Here is a 13,431-nt window from a genome sequence, read left to right as displayed (position 1 = left end):
AGATGTGTCTGGTAATCAGGGTAGGGAAAGATTAATCACATGAGCTTCAGAAATCTACCAAGTCCAAGGGACTAGACTTCACCTGACTAGGACTTTTTAGTGCACTTGGATGACCAGAGTAATCAAGTCCCAGGATCATCTTTGTGTTAGGCCTATATCATGTTGAAGGGGTGCAGGCAGGCAGGAGAAGCTGCATTAGGGAAGCCAGATGCAATTCTAGGCTATCAGGTCCTGTTGCATCATTATTTTCCTTTCTGTACAGCCTTCCCATGTTGTGAGAAGAAAATAGTTGTCACAGGGGTGAGGTCAAAATTATTTTCATAAAAATACTAGGAGTTTTTTTATTTCTAATGTGGTAAATATCAATAGTCATGACCCACAACAATAAAAGCTTTTTTAGGGGGAAGTCCTCAATAATTTTTTGAATATAAAGGATTTCTGAGATAGAAAAGTTTGAGAACTGCTGATGTAGACCATCCTTTTTCATTTTGCTTGTTTTAAGAGTTCAAATTTAATGCTGTGGTTGGGTTTGATGATTAACTGAGCAACTGGGAACCATTTCTTATTTTCTCCTGTGGGCTAGAACCATATATTAGATATATTAGAACCAGTTTGTCTTGTGGAAAATTGAGTTTTCCCATTTCATCTCAAAGCTGAGAGCATGGGAAAAACAGAGCCATTGACAAAGGTTTTTGGAGCTGGTCCTATGGACCGCTCTGGACCTGTGAGAGACTGCACTGTTTCTGTTACTTGTAGCTTAACATTCTTTTAAACCATGTATTTAAAATGAGTGTCTTGTGTGTGGGAAAGTGAGATTTTAAAAACGGGTGAGATAAAAATAATTTTTTTCCTCCTTGAAAAATAGAACTTCTCCCACCTTTTTAGCTTTGCCCATCATACCAGGGAGAGATAATTCCTGATGCATAGTAGGTGCTTAATGACTGCTTATTAACTTATTGATCAGATAAAATGAACCCCTGGTTTATTTAGGTAGTTTTGGTGAATATTCTTTCTGAGGTTTTGATTTTTCAAATAACTTATGACTCTATATCCCACATTTTTTAAAACCTTGTGATATTTTTCTCTCTCTCCTTCGGCTTCTGGTTCTGTTGCATTGTTTTGAGAGGGATCTTCCTGAATCCAAAAGTTTCTAAAGGGAATTTAGAGGACAGATGAGTGACTCTTCTCAAAACCTACCTCTACACTCTGTTGCTAGGTTTTACCCTAACCATGGGCAATGTACTCATATTTAGGTCCTAATCTGGGACCATCATTTCCCCAGACAGGTGGGGAAGTTGGTATGTACCCAAACCATTTCCTGCAAAAAAAATCTATTGTGATTTGATAAGCCTTTTTTGCAGGTTGGGGGTGGAGAGTGATCATTTCCCCCTCCCCCTAGTATCTGGTACTCATTTTACCTTTTGACTTCTTCTCCGAGTTAAACCGCTGGCCCCTTCCCTTTTATCTTAGATGATGGGGGATGAAAAATTTGAGAAACAACAATGAATTGTATTTGTAGCTACCCAATATCCACTCATGTTTCAGCTTTAGCTTGTCCTATGACCTATTCCATATAGGGTGTCTTTAGCACCCTCAAATTGCACAAGAGTAGTGACATCTTGGGAGGTGGCACAGTTGCTACAAAAGTATTTTCTTATACTGTGGGGGACATCATGCATGTAAAATTAGCATTGTCCTGTTAGTCCTTTCCAGAAGAACAAGAATTAATTAAATTCAATCTGACCACCATGTAGTAAATTATTTATATTCAGACAGATGCAATCTGATGTTTAATATACAGCCCAACTTGAACATGCATCCTACTTGATTTTTTCAAAAGGGAGAGAAAAAACATCCAAATGCAAAAAGTGAATGGATGGTTGATGAAGACAGAAGAATGATGGAAATGAATGAGGACCACAGAATGACAGACCTAGAAGGGATCTTTGCTTTTGTGGTTGTTCAGTGAGGTCTGACTATTTGTGACCATGTGCACCCATACTGTCTATGGGGTTTTCTTGGTAAAGATAATGTAGTGATTTGCTATTTCCTTTTCCAGTGGATAAAGGCAAACAGAGATTAAGTGACTTGCCCAGGATCGCTCGACTAGTAGGTGTCTGAGGCCAGAATTTAATTCAGTTCTTCCTGACTTCAGTCCTAGCACTTTATCCACTATGCCACCTATCTGTCTCCTGGAAAAGAACTTAGATGTCATCTAATCTCACATCTTTATTATCTTTATAAATGAGGAAACTTAGAGTAAGGAAAATGAGAAATGGAGTAAGAGGGGACAGAGGTATTCCTCTTTCTAGTTATCAGTCCTAACCTTTCCATTTTTATGAATTCAAGGATCAAATAAAATGAAAGAATACATCTTTTAAAAAATCCTTTGTTTATCATCCTGTGTTTGGAGAAAAGATAATTTTACTTAGGAATTATTTAATGCATGGCACATATGTTTATTGAAAATGTTCCTTGGTTATCTTCTCCATTGGTTGTGTGCTTGCACCTGTGGGACAGAGAACGTAAGCGTAGCCTCTGACTGACTCTTCTTTCTGCCTGGCTAACCCAAGTACTTTGACATTAGCTTAAAATATTACTGTCCTGGCCTGTCTTCTCCCGCATTCTCCCTTAAATTTTCATCAAATGATGGAATTGCATCTGAAATCCTACATTCTGGTCTTTAGAACATGTGGAATTCTGGGAACTGGTTCAAGGAAAACCACAGGGCTTATGTCATCTTTCTTCTTCGTCCTCCAAATACTCCAGAAACACATTTTCTGGGCTCTTTCCTATATCTATCAGGGACAGGTGCTAGATGTAAGATCCTGCTCAAATTGAGCCTTGATTTCTCCATGCTTATGAAAACCTTTCATCCTTTGCCTTTGAGAAGACATTGATGCCTCTACCAAATAGATCAATACCATTCATTAGTTCTGAGAAATTTGGATATTTAGGGCCAAAAGATACACAATGGGTTTCCTTTATATTGCTAGTGCTGAGTATGTGATAAGACGCAGCGTATAGACAAAACAGCACAATGCCAGACTTTGGCTATAAGAGTTGTTACATTTTAGGGAATGTGATTTCCTTGGAATCACAGAATCTCAGCATTGGAAAGGTCCACAGATGTGCAATTTGTGCCTGATCGGGAATCCCCTTTACAGTGTCCCCAATGAATTGTCTTTCTGACAGTGCTTAAATCTTTTCAGGAATAGGCAACTCATTAACTCCTGAGGATGTCCTTTTGGATAATTCTAAATGTAAGAATATTTTTCCTTAACTGAGACTTAAATTTGTTTCTCTGCAACTACTACCCATTCCTCCTGCTTCTGTCATCTGGAGATAAGAATGGCAAATCTAATCCTTCCACTATGACAAGCCTTCAAATATTTGAAGACAGCTATCCTCATCTAAGGATCATCTGAAGACTAATAGCCTTTTAAATAAGAGAGTGAGACTAGGTCATTGCTAAGGTCCCTCTGAACTTTAAGTGGAATTTCACCTGTACAATTTTGCTCCACAGAATATCTGCCCCAGTGTATGTAAAAAAATTTCTTGATTTGTGTCCCTCTTCTCTGCTCTTTTCTTACATAAATTGTAAAGTGTTTTACTGAGGCTATTAAAAAATCCATTATTGCCCAGTAATCTAATATCTTCTCCCCAGAATAGAAGTCTTTACTTGTTAAACACACACACACACACACACTCACACACACACAAAACACACACAAATTAGTTAGTTAGTTAGAACAATTCAACCTAATGGCACTTTCTGAAAATTCATGTCTGATTCTCTACCTCTGGTCCATCATCTTTCTCCAAAGAAAACCAAGAACCTCCTCAGGGGTTGAGTTGTATCAGGGAAACTTCATGCTCCATTGTTGTCTTAATTCAGCTGCCTTTCTAGGTTCATCTAATAGTCTTTTAGGAGTTTTGTAGTGCATCAGTATTTTTGGTCCAGTACAACCATTGACTCTTGCTGCTAACACATGAGCACTATTCCATAAATAACATTTAGATCAATAATGTTCAGGCTCACAGGAGACCATATTTACTAATTCCTGTGATCCTGGCCCAGAGTCCTTCCTACAACTATCTGACACAGCTTCACAAACTTATTTAATGTGTTGAGATTATATATCAAGTAGATTTGCTTTTTAGCTAACATGTCAGAACTTACATATTCAAATGAATAAATCCTCCTCAAAGTTGTTGTTCATCCTTTGTTCAAAGTAGTCAAGGTGAAAACCCACTTATTCCAATGATACCACCATTGCTCAGAGAGTGTAGGAAACTCCTTTTAGAGAGCTGCTTTAGTAGATGTCAACATTTGCATTTGACTGTCTCTTGTATTCATCCCCCTTTTTTCAACCTAGGAGACCACTCCTCTTAGTTTAGGACCTCTAAACTCATCTATTGGAATAGCTTCCTAATTAGTCTGTCTTCTTGTCTTCTCTGACTTCCATCCATCCTCTTCACAGCTACTAAAATAATCTTCCAGAAACATAGTTCTGATCATATCACATCCCTGCTCAAAATCTTCAGGTGACTCCCTCTTGCCTTTAGGATAAAATGCTCCTCAGCTTAACATTTAAAGTTTTTCATTGTCAGAAGAGCCTACCTTTCCAGATATTTTATGTTATTCTCTTTCACACATTCTATGACCCAACCAAATTTATTTATTAACCTAAGTTTTCCCTAAATACTACTGACTAAAATTTAATCCCTTCTTATCTTATTATTTGAATCCTTAGGAGCTTCCTTTAAGGGTGATCTCAGGTGCCACCTTCTGCAGGAAACCTTTCCTGATTACTCTTTCCCTCCTTAAATTATCTTGTACTTATTTTTTTCGCTAAAAACATATGCAGATATGTGTATTGTATATTGTATACCCATAAAAATGTGTAAATATATGTATATTGCATTTCCTTAGTAGAATGTAAGCTCCTTGAGGACAGGGGCTGTTTTGCATTTTGTCAGTCAATCAACAAACATTCATTATGCACCTACTATGTGCCAAGAACTGTTCTACGTTCTGTGGATACCTAAACAAAAAATGAGAGTCTGCCCTCAAGGAGTCTATAAAGAAGCAGACAAGTAAAAAATAATCACAAGATTACTGGGGGGATGGAAGGGACTGGCAGCTGAGAAGAAGCCTTCTTATAAAAAGTGACATTTGCACTGTCATAGAGAAAAGTAAGAATTCTAAGAGACGGAGGTGAGACGAGAATGTACCTGAGGCATGAGAAATAGGAAAGGTATGGAAAGTCCAGTTTAGCAGGATTGTACAGGGCAGAAAAGGGAGTAATGTGTAATAAGGCTGAAAAGGTAGGTTGGGGCCAGGTTGTGTTCTTTATAGTAAACTGGTTCAAGGAAATCCATCAGTGAGTTCCAATTCTTGATTACCCACAGTGAGCTTGACTTTGAATTTACCTCCTCCAAGGAGCCTTTCCTGATTAATTCTGCCCTTCTCTAGCTGTTCTTTATGTGGGTGCCCTTAGTATTTACGTAGTTTACTATAAATTAATTTATGCTTGTGTTGATTTTTGAGCTTCGAGCCATTGAAACTGTATCTGTTCTCCTTTAGTCTGTAAGCTTTTCCAGTACAAATTTTGTATTACTATTGTATTCTCTATGTAGTAGCTAATACAATCAATCTGTATACAGTGCATGATCAATGTATTCACATTCATCCAACAAACATTTATTCGGTGCTTTCATTTTACTCCTGGCTGCTCACCTGGACTTCATCATTGCCTTCAGAAAGTCATCTTCCTGTAAGATCAAATCAGTTCTGAAGCTCACACCTCCTGAATACCCTCTGCTTCTTGGGTCCCTTCCTTCCTGTGATTGGAGCAGTGGAGGGTGGACATCAGAGAGCTCCTTTAAGATCCTTTTTTAGAGGAGGGGGCCCAGGGCAGACAACTCATTATTTCCCACCTGGCTGCAGGACTTCATTATGCTCCCCTGGCTGAGTACCCTGCTTCTCTCCCCTCTCTGCAGATTCTTTTTATGTGTTATCTTCTCTCATTAGATTGTGAACTCCTTGAGGGCTTCTTTTTGCTAGAAGGACACTTTTGTTTTCCTTTATAGCCATAGTACTTCACACATAGTAGGTCCTTAATAAATGTTTATTGATTATCACTGTGTGTAAGAAACTGTATCCAAGGAACTTACAACCTATTAGAGGTTATATGACATGCACACAAATAATGTATAACACCAAATAGGGTGTGATAAGGGCAAATGAAATAGCCAAATAGAATGCTCTAGGAAAATGTGAAGAGGAAGTTAGTTTTAGCTAGGGGAATTAGGGAAGAATTCATGGAGAAGGTGGCATCTTGTCTGGGTCTTGAAAAAAGAGAAGGATTTCAACAAGTAGAGATGAAGAAATATACATTTCAGGAATGGTAGAATTCTGTAAAAAATGGGAAGAACTGAGAGTATTATCTATCTATCTATCTGTCTGTCTATTATCTATCTATCTATGTATCTATCTGTCTATCTGTCTATCCATCTATCCATCTAGCTGTCTAGCTACCACCATATGGGTCTTAGGAAGCAACATAAAAGTTTTTGGGCAGGGGAATGACCTGGTCAGAACTGTGTATTAGGAAAACTCTTTTGTCAGCTGTGCAAAAAATAGATTGGAGAGGCTACTGGCAATATGAGTAAAGGGAATATCTATATCTTCACAAATACACACTATACACACATGTGCATGTATGTCGAAGGAAAGGGGATAAGCATTTATATAGCACCTAGTATGACTTGGGACATCCTATACATATATACACACATGTTCATATATATATATGTTTGCATGTATGTATATATGTATAATCCACACACATGTACATGCCTATGAGGCAGTGTGGTGTAGTGGAGAGAGAATTGGCCCCAAAGCCAGGAAAACTTGGGGTCAGGTCTAGGATCTGTTCCATGATGGCTGTTTGACCCTGAATGTAATACTTAATCTCTCAGTATTAGTCAACTTTCTAAGACTTCATAGCCTTTAATGATATCTAAGAAGGTGCTGACTCTTGCATTGGAACAATTTTCTCACCATCAAAATCACAGGTCTAGTACAGATGTGTATATTTGTGTATATGTATACATGTATGTATGCACACATCTATTACCTTAATTTTTAATTGCTCTTTTCTCTGAATTATTTCTAATTTGTAACTTGTTGTTATTACTAAAAATATTGAAACTGAATGCAGGTGTACAGTTTGAATCGAGCTGCAAAGAATTCTTGGCAGTTCTGTGATGTGATTTTCTTTCTATCCCTTCTCTTGCTAAGTAACTGAAAAGAGCTGGATTGTTCTTTACTTGTGTTAAAGAATCATACTCATCCATGAAAAGGATGCCCTTTATCAACCATGGTGTCCAAAATTAAGGGAATTATAGGTCTGTTGTGCTCTGCTCTGGTCAGCCAACATCTGGAGAACGATTTTCTGGGTGCCATGTTTTAGGAAGGACATTGTCAAGGTGTGCAGTATAGAAGGAAAAAGGAAACTACGCTACATGAGGATCAGTTGAAATAAATGGACATTTTTATCCTGGGTAAGAAAAGACAGGGGAGAAATCATCACTTTCTTCAAGTCTTTGAAGAATTAGACTTAAACAACATGAAGAATTAGACTTCTTATAGCTTAGGGATGAAGAACTAGGAATCATGGTTGAAAGTTTCAGAGGCCCAAATATACAATCCACATAGGGGAAAACTTCCCGATAATTAGGGTTAATAGGTTCTCTCTTCTTGAAAGTCTTAAAGCAGAAATTGGATACCCACTTATGAGGAATTTTGTAGAAGAGATTTCCCTTCCTCTCAAGACTTAATTAAATTTTTGCATCTCCTCCTCCCCAGTGATCTTCATTTTACTAGGCCAATATTTATCTTCTGCTTGGATTATTTGACTTATTATTTCTGTCTTCAAGAAACATTTGCAACACCTGTCAATTTCATATCATGGGAAGATTTTGTTACAGATATTTTTATTTTATTCTAGATCATTTAATGAGGGTGTTAAATAAAACGTGGGCCTTACAGCGCCTGTGGTGCCACTTACAATAGATACTGTTTCCTGACCTGACCAATATTTATTGCTGCTCACTGCTTATAATCTTTTAACCGTCTTTCATTTCAGTCATTATATATGGAGGCAGGTAGGTTTTCAGTGGATAGAATGCTGGGCCTAAAGTCAGGAAGACCTGAGTTCAGCTCCAGCCTCAGACACTTCCTGTATGATCCCAGGCAAATCACTTAACCTCTATTTCCCTTAATCCACTGGAGAAAGAAATGGCAAGCCACTACAATATCTTTGCCAAGAAAACTCCATGCATAGCATTAGTGTGCTGTGGTCCACAGGGTCATAAAGTGTTGGACACAACTGAATGACAGCAATATTTATGTATAACTTGTACTGCACTTGGATTTTATTTTCTTTCATAGCTTCAAAAAAATTTTACTTTTTAAAATTAAGTTTAATTTTAAAAAATTAATCTTCTCATCTATGCCTTTCATTTTGACATTATTGTAATTCTTAGATATATCATCTTCCTTACTCCAAACCAATGAGCCTTTCATTGATGTCCCTACTGAAAAGAAAAAATAAATCAAACAGTTAAGGAAAATTAACTGATGCAACACCTTGTGTCTGAAAGCAAATTAAATATTCTTTATGTGTGATAGGAGTAGTTTTTCCTAACACTGGCCTAGTTTTTCCTGAATCCCCATCACGTGTATGTTAGGCTGATTCTTTTCTTGAGAGGTATTGAAATACTCCTTGAGATTTGCTTGGCCCTGAAAAGTGTTTTAGATTGTTTATATGGGTTTTCTGGTTGCCTCAGTACAGAAAGTTTTTACTGTGTGGCTCTTGCCTATAGGCATACAGACCATGACCAAACATTGGAAGGCTGTGCTCAGCTGAATCAGCCTGGCATCTTAGTGAATATCCATGTTCCTTCCTCTTACTTTTGATAACTGTTTTGTTTGGTTGTTTGTTTGTTTGTTTATAGGTAGTTGGGGTTAAGTGACTTGCCCAGGGTCACACAGCTGTGTGGGGTGTTTATGAACCTCCTTGTAATAATCAGAGACTTTTCTTAAGAAAGTCAAAAAGGGGTTTTATTGCTTTCTCATGAGAAAGGACACACCCCATGTCGCCTAAGATGCCTCCAGCAAGGGAGTGTATGTGTGTGTGTGTGTTGGTGTGTGTTGGTGTGTGTTGGGGTGTGTGTGTGTGTGTGTGTGTGTGTGTGTGTATCTCAGAGCAGGTTTATATAGACCCTAATGGGGAACCCCTGCCCACTCACTGGCCCTTCTTCTCATTGGCTGGGCTTTGGAGCTCACAGTCTAAGCTTGGAAACTTCTCCCCAGCACCAAGGACAAAAAGGGCACGAAACAGAATGGTTTGCATCCACAACTAGGGAGGGGGCCTGATAAGGGATAGAATCTAGGTGAACAGGATGTGGCTGTGTCACCTGATCTACTGGTGACACTCAGCTTTCTCAGTTGAGGCAGCTTCTGGGAAATATAGGGTGGGGTCAACTTTTATCCTGCACTGAGGGGGCCTCACTATTTCAGCATTCCATTCACAGCTAGTAAGAGTCAAGGGTTTGGTCTGAAGCTGTATTTGAACTCAGGTCCTCCTGACTTCAGGGCTTGGTGCTCTATCCACTGAGCTACTTAGCTTCCCCATGATAACTGTTGAATGATGTATGTATGTCTCATTTTACTCCAATATCAAACCTAAATTACCAAGAGAGTGGGCTGAGTCAGGCTCAGTTCAGAACATCTAGTCCTCTTCCTCTTCCTCTCCAAAGAAAGGAAGGAAATGCTTTTCCTCATCTCATTCACAGGCTCAAGGTTGGTCATTACAATTACAAAGCCTTTCCCTAATATTACTGACCCTATTAGGGACAACAGAGCTTCTTCATTCCATCCTCTCACTTTCTTCCCCTGTCCTCTCCTCCCTTCTCTCTGCTTCTGTCTTTTTTTCTCCTCTTATTTTGTTCTTCCTCTCCCTCTGTCAGCCTAGGGCATCTTACATAGGGGTGCTTTGCCCAGAGAGATATAAATTTTGACCTTTTGATTGCTAAAATCTCAAAAGATATCTTAGGGACTAGATTGCTTTCTTAAGGATCATGGCTTAAACCCAGATCACTCTGGCTCTCATTGACCAATAATAGGTCCCAGCCCAAGCCCAACTTGGTCATTGTTTGGGTCTGGATTGCTCAGAGTGAATGTAAATAGTGATTGTTTCTGTTCTGCCCAGAAACTCTGAGGGTCTTCTGCTCCCAGATTGTTTTTGTTTTATTTTGACTAGGTAATAGAGGTCATCCTTTGTCTCTTTTCTTACCTATCCTTAATCACTGAATGGGTGATTAAGCCTCAGTTAAACAGAGACTCGGGAAAGACCTTAGGTTAAAAAGGCCGAAGTCTCCCATTGTATCGAATGCCCTCTCCATTCATCCTGATTCATTTATATCTTGCTGCTCTGGAGGAGAAAGTGAGGCTGGTAACTTTGGCAGTCCTCTTATTTAAATCTAATTCACTTGCTAGTCATGGCATTGCCTTCTAGATGTCATGGTCCTATTTGAGAGTGAAGGACAAATAACAACAATCACCACTTCATATACTATTTTCTTTTGTCTATTCTTTTCACTCTGCATTTTCAGTCCATTGGCTTCTTCTCACATGCTTATAAATAAATATTCTTGGATTTTCTTCATCTTCAAAAAACCTTGATCTTACAATTCCTTCAATCTAAAATCCTATATTCTTTCTCTTTCCAATCAAATTTTGTTAAAAAGTTCTCTGTGCTTACTGACTCTATTTTCTTACTTATTTCTTAATTTTTTTGTAATCTGGCTTGTGATCTTATCTAACTGAAAGTACTTTTTAAAGTACTAGTCCTGATGGCCTTTCTTTTTTTTAAGTCCTTACCTCCTTGACCTCTAAGCAGCAGTTGACACTATTGACCAACTTCTCCTTCAAAGCACCTTTTCCTTCCTAGGTTTTCATGGCCCTGCTCTTATTTGATTCTTCTGTTGTTGTGATCTAGGGGTGCTAGGAATCCTGAAATCCAGGAGTACAGAGTGAGAGTTTGCCTCAAAAGAGTTTGACCACTCTAGCCTTCTTTCAGTCCAAGTAACGAGTTTATTGTGATGCCAATACAAGCGGTCCAGATTTTAAGAATCTGAGTGTTTGATGTGGATGGGACTAATATTTTTATACAGAAATACTGTGGGAAGATCTGGATGGATCTAGGAGTGGCAAGAAGCCTGGGTTGGTGCAGAGGAAACAGGGAATGAAGGACTGGACTGGATAGGACCAGGGCCACAATGAAGGGGAGTTGAAAGGATTATACTGGGATGAGTGCTGCCTCATGTGAACCTGGGTTCCTGAAATTTGTGGGGAAGTTCAAGGACTGAGAGTCTTTGCTTTTTGGGAGTCTCTCAGCTCCATCACTCCTACCAGGCCAGCTGCTTCTCCTCAGTCTCCTTTGAAGGTTCATCATTCTTGTACTACCCACTATGAGTGTCCCTTTTTATTTCTTTCTCTACATACTCTCTCAGTAATTTTATCAGCTTCTGTGGGTTCAGATCTGACTATTATGTAGATAACTCTTAGGTCTACATATCCAACTTCAGTCTTTTCAAATCCAGTGCGATGTCCCTTCAACTGAATGTCTCTTAGGCGTCTCAAATTTAAATATCTCCAAAACAGGAATCCCTATTCTCACCCCATCCCCTTTTTAGCTTCAATTAATCAGCATTATTTTTAAAAATTTTATTTTTAATTTACAAAATAAAACAAGCATTTCTATAACATAGTATAATAAAAAAGATAATTGCACAGGAACCTGCAAATCAATTTTGTGCAACTTGCTAATGGAAAGTCGAGTTTGCTTTGTCTTGAAGGAGAAAGTGGATTATTTGAGGTGGCAGTGAGGAAAGATGTATTCCAATCATGGGATGGACACTGCAAAGGTACAGACGTGAGAAATAGAGCATCATATGTGATGTATAGAAAGAAGGCCAGTTTCAATAGATTGCAGAGGGCATTAGGGGAAATAAAATCCAATGAGGCTGGAAAGATAGTTTGGGACTAGATTTAAAAGCAGTATAGTATAGTACAGTTCCTATTTTATCCTAGACCCAGTAGGGAAACAGTGGAGTTTTCCTTTACTATTGATTAGGCAAGTGATGTGATCAAGATCTGAGCTTAAGGAAAATCACTTTGGCAGCTATATGGAAAGTGGCTTGAAGGGGAGATAGATTTGGGACAGCAAATAAGAGGCCAATGGGATCTCCAAATTAAAGAATATGAGCAATTTCCTGATTTTTATTGTGTAATTCCAAATTGTTTTGCTGAATGAGCAGACCAATTCACTACCCTGCTTATTTTCCTGTAGACTTTCCAACATTTAACATTTCCTTTGTTGTTGTCTTTGCCAGTTTGCTGGGAGTAAGATGAAACTTCCGAGCTGTTTTAGTTTGCGTTTCTGTTATTAGCATTTTGGAGCAATTTTTCATATAGATGTTGATAATTCGTTATTCTTTTGAAAACTTCATATCCTTTGGCCACTTATCCTTTGGAGACTAGCTCATTGTATAATGTGTGTTTACATTTCTCTTGGAAATTTTAGTCAGTATAACATAGTTTTTGATCTCCTGTATTCTCTTCCCTTTCCATTATATAGTTTAATTTACCTTTTAAGGTCTTTTGAGCAGTGTTTTGCAAAGCTACTGTCTTGTGCCCTTTTCTTCAATAGAATGTAACTTACTTGAAGGCCTTAGGACATATTTATTGAGCAGGGAATCAGCTGTCTTGTTTGTTCTGATGTCCCTTGAGAAGTGACATTCTTGAGTATTATATCTCCTTGTGTCTTAGAGCAGTAGCATTGTGCCCTATAGGTAAATTACAGTGCATGTTGTTGACTATGGTCATTTTTAAAAAATCCCTGAACTCTTTTATTTTCTGTTTAATTAAACAGAAAAAAGTTCAAGTTAAGGCCCACAAAATGGCCCCCATTTCTTTCCAGTCTTAGCTCTTACTTGACTTCATGACATGCACTGTAAGCCTCAGTTAAACTATGCTGCTGATATTCCTTGAACACATGTGTTTGCCCAGGGTCTCTCTATTTTTCCCCTCTTGCTGAGCTGCCCTTTCCCTGTTTTTCTACCTGTCAAATTCCTACCCATCTTTCAAAGTCCAATTTAAATGACACTTATATGAAGTCTTCCCAGATTCTTTCCAACAAGATATGAGCATTGTTTCCTTTAAACCTCTAACATTTTTCTACCTCTTATCGTATGCAACATATTCTGCTGTGTATTATAGTTATTTGTGTATTTGTCTTACCGCTATGGTAAATCAGAAATTCCAGGAGATTAGGAACTGTGTTACTTTTTCTTTTT

General features: G+C 38.3%; 1 protein-coding gene across 14 annotated transcripts in view; it reads left to right on the top strand.

Annotated features, from left to right (window-relative positions):
• Positions 1 to 13,431, top strand: part of RBFOX3 (RNA binding fox-1 homolog 3) — a 1,090,709-nt gene that overhangs the window by 279,120 nt on the left and 798,158 nt on the right. The gene's annotated exons all lie outside the window — the stretch shown is intronic.

Source organism: Phascolarctos cinereus, unplaced genomic scaffold (genome assembly GCF_003287225.1).
Source record: "Phascolarctos cinereus isolate Bilbo 61053 unplaced genomic scaffold, phaCin_HiC Scaffold_5;HRSCAF=322, whole genome shotgun sequence".
NCBI lineage: Eukaryota > Metazoa > Chordata > Mammalia > Diprotodontia > Phascolarctidae > Phascolarctos > Phascolarctos cinereus.
This window is presented reverse-complemented; position numbering and strand designations above follow the sequence as displayed.